Source organism: Ursus arctos, unplaced genomic scaffold, assembly GCF_023065955.2.
Source record: "Ursus arctos isolate Adak ecotype North America unplaced genomic scaffold, UrsArc2.0 scaffold_16, whole genome shotgun sequence".
Lineage (NCBI taxonomy): Eukaryota > Metazoa > Chordata > Mammalia > Carnivora > Ursidae > Ursus > Ursus arctos.
Genome location: NW_026622830.1, coordinates 61,071,625 through 61,080,443, shown reverse-complemented (window position 1 = coordinate 61,080,443; position 8,819 = coordinate 61,071,625). Strand labels below are relative to the sequence as shown.

Sequence of the window (8,819 nt, the reverse complement as noted above, 5' to 3'; positions counted from 1 at the left end):
TGCTTCATTCCCCCTTCTGTTTACTCCCTTTATCCCTTTCTTCTCCTACCGATTTTCCTAGTTCTTATGTTCCATAGATAAGAGAAACCGTATGATAATTGTCTTTCTCTGCTTGACTTATTTCACTTAGCATTATCTCCTCCAGTGCTGTCCATGTTGCAGCAAATGTTGAGAAATTGTTCTTTTTGATAGCTGAGTAATATTCCATTGTATATATGGACATCTTCTTTTTTTTTTATGATTTTTTATTATATTGTTAGTCACCATACAGTACATCCCCGGTTTCCGATGTAAAGTTCGATGATTCATTAGTTGCGTATAACACCCAGTGCACCATGCAATACGTGCCCTCCTTACTACCCATCACTGGTCTATCCCATTGCCCCACCCCCCTCCCCTCTGAGGCCCTCAGTTTGTTTCTCAGAGTCCATAGTCTCTCATGTTTCATTCCCCCTTCTGATTACCCCCCTTCTTTATCCCTTTCTTCCCCTACTGATCTTCCTAGTTCTTATGTTCCATAGATGAGAGAAATCATATGATAATTCTTTCTCTGCTTGACTTATTTCACTTAGCATTATCTCCTCCAGTGCTGTCCATGTTGCAGCAAATGTTGAGAATTCATTCTTTCTGATACCTGAGTAATATTTCATTGTATATATGGACCACAACTTCTTAATCCAGTCATCTGTTGAAGGGTATCTCGGCTCCTTCCATGATTTAGCTATTGTGGACAATGCTGCTATGAACATTGGGGTGCATATGGCCCTTCTCTTCACTACGTCTGTATCTTTGGGGTAAACACCCAGTAGTGCAATGGCTGGATCATAGGGTAGCTCAATTTTTAACTTTTTAAGGGACCTCCACACTGTTTTCCAGAGTGGCTGTACCAACTTGCATTCCCACCAACAATGTAGGAGGGATTCCCTTTCTCTACATCCTCTTCAACAATTGTTGTTTCTTGCCTTGTCTATTTTTGCCATTCTAACTGGCGTAAAGTGGTATCTCAGTGTGGTTTTGATTTGAATTTATGGACATCTTCTTAATCCAGTCATCTGTTGAAGGGCATCTCGGCTTCTTCCACGATTTAGCTATTGTGGACAATGCTGCTATGAACATTGCGGTGCATATGGCCCTTCTCTTCACTATGTCTGTATCTTTGAGTGTTTGCCCTGTTTAGATGGATTATTTCACATAAATTAGATTCCACTTAGCTAGAAAGCCAAAAGCTCTGTTTTTCACTCCCTTCCTGCTCCTCTCTTTTGCTTTCATTCATACAGCAAGGAGGATGGAACATCAGCAGCTCACCTTGCCTCTTAATCACATCCATACCCTCTTGTCCCATGTCCACATCAATCAGAGCTCCCTGAGTAATTTCTGAGCAGTACCATCAGTGTCCTGACAGTTACTCCATGTCCCCCAGGCCCCCTGGAGTATCCATTGGAGGACCTTTCCAGTGACAAGGCAGAGAAAGGGGTCCCATCTCTCCCCCAGGTAAGCTTGACTTCATCCAAAATAGAAACCTTGCTTCATTTCTTTGTTTTGGGGCCCCTGACTCAACCACTGGCCCATCAGGTTTCTTAAAGAGAACAAAAACCTTGTACCAACAGTGTTTAGGGTGATGCCATCCTCATAGTGTTTTGCATTTTTTAATTGCAGATGAATTCAACAGGAAATAAAAGCATTCCATTTTTTTAATAATCACTCATTGAGAAATAATCTACGTGATGAAAAAGGTGGGGCTTTCTTGTCTGCTTTGGTCTGGAGAGCCACCCTGATTCTGGGTTCTTGCTAGGAATGAAGCTTGAGTGTGTAGTGGGAGAAACCAACTGTCCAGTAAAGAACTATGACCATGTTCTACAGGCCCCAGAACAACTAGGTCATTTAGGTTGTGTGGTTTATGTGTGAGGGCTAAGGGGTGTCTATGTGGTGTAAATGTAAATGTGAGTGTATTGAGTATGTGTGTGTTTCCTCAGGAGGTATTTCCCACTTACACAGAACAATGCAAGTGTCAACTTTGCAAAATAATCTCCTCACCACTGAACACTTCACATACAATCCCGAATTCCTCCGTCACCACAACTGTGCCTGGAAGTTTGTTTAATATTCCCTTCCTCAGATGGAGATAGAGCAGAAAAGACTGTCCCAGGTCTTGACCTCCTAAGGAGGAAAGTCAAAGTGTGGACCTAGGCCTGTATCCCCGTTGCTGATGCTCTGTGCTACTGATCTGCACTTATCACTCAGCTACGGGATCGTTAGTCACAGAGCAGGGGGGTTTCAGCATCCGTGTACACTCCCAAAGTACTAAAGTGTACACATGTCCCAAACACTGACAACGTTATAAGGTGGCCTCAATGGTCACATAACCCAGAACAACTATAGATGGATTTAACAGCCAGCTCTGGCATAGTCATTAGAGTGAAACTCACATAGAAAGTCCACATGCTCCTGGTCAGTCCACTGATTCTGACAGGTAAGAGGCCCCATGCAGGACAGTGCAGACCAACATCTGTCATAGCTGAGGTCCTTGCTTGTACATGGCCCAGAGCAGATAAGAATCAGGAAGATAATTTAATGTAATTTATGACATTACCATACCATGAGAAATGCTCAAATCCTGTAAGTACATACCCAAGATACAGTGGTACATAGGAATTTAAAGTAAAATTTGGCTTTTAGCTTGGTGCCCATCACCCTTGTTGCAAATCTCCTAAACAGCTGGGTTAGGGAGTGTCAGTGTTCATTCCATGCCTCCTTTACTTTCCCCATTGTGCAATCTTGGCACCCTTGTCAAAGATCATTTATCTATGTACGTGTGAGTTTATTTGGGGGCTCTCTGCTATCAGCCTGTTTTTATGCTAGTACCATTCTGTTTGATTACCGTAGCTTTGTAATATGCTTTAACGTCAGGAAGTGTGGTGACTCCATCTTTGTTCTTCATTCTCAAGATTGTTTTGGTTATTAGGGGTCCTTTGTGGTTCCATATATATTTTAGATTTGTTTGTTTGTTTCTATACAGTGACATTGGGATTTCTGTAGGTCGCTTCCTCTAGGACCTGGTGGTTTGACCTTACTGTTTAGTGTCCCAGAGTCTTAAGTTGTGCCTGTCATGTGTGCATGAGCCCAGAAATACCTATACATGAATGATCAGATCAGGCCAGCAAACTACAACCAAGATACAACCAGGGGAGGGGAAGTGACCTCTTTTTCATCTTTGGATTCTACAACTGTGCTCTCCAGGGTGCTAGCCTCTAGCCACATGTGTCTGCTTATAATTAATTTTACACCAACATTCAGTGAATTAAAATAACATCACATTGCTCAGTCACACTAGCCACATTTCAAATGTGCCCATAATAATTTGAATCTCAGGTGGTAAGTTTGGAAGTAAGAGCTGCAATGTGCCTGTAGAACTGAGAGTGTGAAAGGTGATTCATTCAGCATCTCTCTCTCATTCGAAGTTTTGTAACTGTGATCAATTCTTGTTGAAGGGCTCTGACTCCACCAAGTATAGAGAACTTCTGAGAACCCACAGGAAATATCAGGTTGATGCTGTATGACCCACACAACCTCAACTAGAGGAGGAGGAAAGGGTGAGCCCCTCTAATTTATGTGTTTCTATATATAATATTTGTGTTTCTATAGATTTTCTTGTAGAGAGCATTCAAGATTCCAGTAGTGAGGAGGATGACTCTCCAGGTAGGGAACAACACTCAGGTAGGAAGCAATGCAAGAGGGTTCCTGGTACAGTTAGGTTGCACCTGCTGCTCTGAAGACTGAGGAAGGTGGATAAGAAAGCAGAAAGGGTAGAGAAATATATGTACAAGTCTAATTTGTTCATTTCAGATTTTAATGACATATTAGTAAGAGGAATTGAGTCCATAGGCATCAGGTGTGCTGTGTTTGTAATCATTTTTGCTTTCCTATTTAAAAATTCTTTCCCATGAAACCTGTACTTCCTTCTCTTTCCCACTGCCACATGTCAAAGCTTAGGTTCTGTTTCATTAGCACCTCTTGGGATTTTGGTATCTTTCTTGTTATTAACTTTGATGGATGTAATCTGGTGCGACCCAACAGACACTTGAATCTGGATACAAAGTTCCAGCATGAGCCAGGAGGTAGATGAGAGGTCAACTCTCTCCCTTTTAACGTACAGGACTAGTAACATTATGTTCCTGTCCTGTTTGCTCCTCCTTAAAGGCCACTTCCATAGCTAGGTAAGTTGAAGAATCTTTCCTCTGGAATTATGCATATGCTCCAATGTGCTTTAGCTCATCCCAACCTCCATACCTCACCCAAGTCTGAACTGTGAATGTGCTTCCATCTGAAAGAGGCCCATGTGCAGCTGCCCTGGAGACCCTCCATGGCCGGCAGGGATTCTAGAGGACTGTATGAGGAGCTGCTGGGCCTATTTCACACACTCGCTTTTACAGCCCTGCTGACCCGGTCACCTGGCATCGACCACAGGACACGACCTCTCTCTGGGCAGCAGGGCAGGGAGTCAGTGCTCCTCTCAGAACCCACTGCCTCAGCCACACATTGGCCCTGCCCCCCACACCTTGGTCATGCCTACCCCAGGCCTGCCTAAAACCCACCCTCCCAGTCCTTCCAAGGTTCAGGGCAAACTCTGGCAGGTACTGTGTGTTTATGTGATCGCATCAGCTGTAGAGCCCCTGTTGCCCCACTTATAGACTAAGGGAATTTAGACAAGTTAGCTTACTTCTAATTTCATGTTCATGCTCTCTAGGGGGCTAGGAAACCTATGGGATTTTTTGAGAACGATCTTCAAGTAACTGCAATTACCCCAGGCACAGGACAGGTAGTATGTGGAACTCATTGCCATTCTCTCCCATAGGGCCCAACAAAACTCCAGTCCCATTACAGGTGCCCCCTGGGTTTGGATGGATTGGTTAATTGATCAATTGATTGATGAGGGAAGGTGGCAGTGTACCCATGATCATTCTTCCAGTGTTCCCATATTTTAAAATAATATGGCTGGTAGAGGCTGACACGGAGAAGGACGATGAACACTAAATAGTGGAGAGAAGTGGAAGGGGAGTACTGAGTCATGAGTACTGAGGAAGGCAACATCACACACAGAAATGCACGCAGATAGTGACTGCCTTCTTTTAAGGACAAGATGACACAGGAGTTCATTCATGGCCACAGTTATGAAATTTGAAGGCTGGAAAAATATGTTGCAGATCACAGAGACCCATTCCCTCATTGCAGAGGTGAAAACAGAGTCATCCCCAGGTCGGCCTTTATCCTGCCAGGAGCAGTGGGTCCAAGTTCTCACCCCAACCCTGACTGTCTCCGTCCTTTCCCAAGGCTTCCTCCTCCCCACTCCTACAATTATCCATGCACAGGATTACATGCAGGGAGCAAAACTGTGCATGCAATTTATTTCCTCTTTCATCTCTTTTCACTTTGTTTTTGCTATCTATAAGCTCCTCTTTGTAGCTCTTCCCCCATTCCCTCTTTTTATAATTCTCATCCTGTAGTATGTGGTCTCATACAGGCACTTAAGGTCCTTGGACCAATGTCTATAAAACTTCCCTGCAGCCTACCTCATTCACATTCTTAATGTTGCTCTGGACCCTTACCCTGGGTCTGTACCACGGACTCCTGCTGAGCAGCCCTGAATGGCCCCAGCCAGGAGCTGGGCTGGGAGTCACAAGGGTCCCTGCTGGAGGGGCCCCAGGAATTCTGGATCTGCTCTCAGCATCCTCCACTTAATGGTTACCTGCCCTGGGTGGCTCTGGTTATGCCTGATTCTTGTCTTCCTTTCAGCTGTTAACAAATTTTTTTGTAATGGACTCAAAAGAAGGAAAAGACAAAGCAAATTAGGGCAAAGAAGAACAGGAAGAGGAAATGTGAATGCAGGGTGCTTGGGATGAAAATGGTAAAGCAAACGAGTGCACATGTTCTCCATTGCTTCCCTAACTAACTTGTTGGCACTTCAGGAAAACCAACCAAAAACTGGGGTGACTGCTAATGCATGTGGCCACAAAAGTGGAGGCAGGGTGGTGGTAATAATATGTACAGGCAACATAACTACCTTCCAAGGTTGCTGCCACACTATTTTTGAGCTAATTATGTGTAATCATTGTGCCTAGACTATACATGGAATAGATGATTTTATTCATGTAACCTAATAAGTTAGATATTATTAACTCCTTCTATAGGAGGCTGCCAGGGTCCTGGAGATGTTCTGTATGTCAAATTGGTGTTGGTAACTGATGCATTTATATTACAGGAAACCATAAAGCTAGACACTTAAGATTTGGGGACTTTACAACATGTAAAGTAAACATCAATTAAAAAACAAACGTAAAACAATTTTTTTCTACAAAGCAAACTTCAGGCACAGATAGTTTCCTCTGATTTCTAGAAAGTGTTTTAGAAATGATGCCACTCTCTGACATCCTCTTCCAGAGAACATATGCAGAGGGAACACACCTACACTGCTTTCATCAGATCAGGAGAATTTGGATGCCACCTAGCAATAGACATCACAGTAAAGGGAAATCACAGGTTAACTCTTCTGAATGTAGATGTCAAGATCCAAAACCAAACATCAGCAGTCTATAAATCCACAGATTTTTTATAAAGGAATGAAACTGGGATTTCATGGAGTGATTTCCATTGGTTGATGTGAACAGAATTACTGGGTGTTTGGGTGCTGCCTGGGACAGTGGTGAGAAGGGACAATGCCATTGGGTTGGTGGAATGAACATTTGGTGACAGAGGGAAGAAACTCTCTCCCTGCAACTGCAAGGTCTAGAGAAGGGTGAGGAGTCTACAGAGACTTCAGAGTTTGGGGAGCGGGAAAGTGCATACTCAGAGTGTAGGCTCTGCCTTCTCAGACTATTGCTCAGATCAGTGGTCAGAAGACAATGGAGGACATGTCAGCTTCATCTATTAAACCAGCAAAGCACCAGTCCATCAGGTCACTTTCCTCATTAATTAGTGGTTCATCCAGGGTTGGCTCTTGAAGGCCAAGCTGATTCATTAGAGAGGAGTTATATGTGCAAGTTGGCTTGGAAAATCCTGGGCTCTGGGCCACATAGGAGTCAAGCAGACCACTGGTCAGACCATCGGTCTGCCTTGAGGCAGCTGATGTGTGATGATGTGGGAGGAGGAGGGATTTTCCCCCGACCTGCTAAGGGACTTCCTTTCAGGAAAATATCATAGCTTTTGAGTCAGAGATTGAAATGTTTGGGTGGAGGCATGTGCCCTTCTCTTGGCTCCAGCACCTTCTATGTCCTGGCAGCAACTTTGGGGCAGGAAAATTTGGGGAATGGAGGATGGGTAGCCCTTGGTTCAGAAGTCCAGCACATGATCTGGAGGACTCAGGGGAGGGGGTGGGGGTTGTTCAGGGATCTCTGTCCCCAAGGAAACTACTTTCCTATCTCAGATCTGTCATCAGCCTTGTGACTCCAGGCAAGTCATTTAAAATCTCTACAATTTAGAGCCATGAATCACAAAACAGGGGTCACAGCACCTACCCTGCATAACCCATGAGGATGACGGGGAATGACAGGAAATGATGACAGATACTCTCCATGAGCTGTAAAGCATCATGCCCATGTGAAGGCTGAAATGTCACCTTGCACCCTCCCCTGCTCTGTATCCATTCGAGTTTCCTCTCTGGAGGCAGCCACTCCTATATTTCTTGCTTATTCTTGCAGACAGTTAATGCTGGAACACTTACATAGCACTTACGCAGTACCGGTCATTTTCTTCAGGTGCTATCTGGATTGTCTTATATTAAGCTTCATAAGGGAATACTAGTAAATAGGCCTCATGCTGCAGAACAGGGAACCAAGGACAAAGGGGTTAAGTAACTTTCCCAGGTACATGTGTCTTCTAGTATGAGTTGATACCAGCCACCAGCCACCAGCTTTCATGCTCTCTCTCTCTCTCCGTCCCTGTGCTGTGCTGCCTTTCTACATTGTCTCATCCTCATAAAATCACAGCCCCATCATAGATCATAATACCCCTCTTCGCTCATAGAACAGAAGTGCAGCACAGGAATGAATGAATGTGCTCCCAGGGTCTTCTCTCAGCTGTATATCAACAGTTCTATTTTCAGTATGTTTTCTAGGATTGTGGCTCAGGTTATAAAAAGAAAAAGATCATAAGGGATTCAAACACGGGATTCATAATATAACTATTTGTGTTTAAGAAAATCTGCTGGCTGTCCACTGTTCTGCTGGCTGTGCCCACAGTGGTTCAGCCACATTGAAATGGGCATCTGACCAAACAACATGGTAGGGCCACAAATATCACCCCCACTAACTACTCCATTGAAGGTGGCATGGGAGTAAAATCAGTAATTAGATTCAAGAAGAATGACTGTAGTTTGTACAAAAGACACTGGATGTTGGAAAGGAAGGAGTGAGCAGGGAAGGTGCATACTCAAGGGCCAGTGTGGCTACTTCCTGCTCTCAGCCATGCCTTCCTTAGTGGCTGCTCAGAGGGTGGGTCAGATAGTTAGTCAGGGAGACACTGGAGGTGTGTAGATTTCATCCACTAAGCCACAAAAGTCCAGCCTGGCAGACCCCTCTCCTAGTTAATGAACTGCTCATCATCCAAGTTTGGTCAGTTGAAGACGAAGCTAGTTCTTTGGGCAACTGTCACATGGGCAGTTGGTTTAGAATGTCCTGGGTTCTGAGCCAGTTGGGAGGCAAGCAGACTACTGGTCATTCAGGGTGATCACCTGACCACCAGGGAGTCTCACTGAAAGGCAGCAGATAGAATCAAGTGCTGGGGGCAAGTGAGGGGAGATGGAGACATGCTCAGATCCCCCCACTCCA

General features: G+C 44.4%; 1 long non-coding RNA gene across 1 annotated transcript in view; it reads left to right on the top strand.

The window, feature by feature from the left end:
• The first annotated feature begins 1,405 nt into the window (after nucleotides 1-1,405).
• The window catches only part of LOC130543799 (uncharacterized), a 17,280-nt gene continuing 9,866 nt past the window's right edge, over nucleotides 1,406-8,819 (top strand). The window contains exons 1-2 of the long non-coding RNA XR_008959422.1: nucleotides 1,406-1,491; nucleotides 3,489-3,590. This is a non-coding gene — a long non-coding RNA (uncharacterized LOC130543799). The remainder of the gene's footprint in view (nucleotides 1,492-3,488; nucleotides 3,591-8,819) is intronic.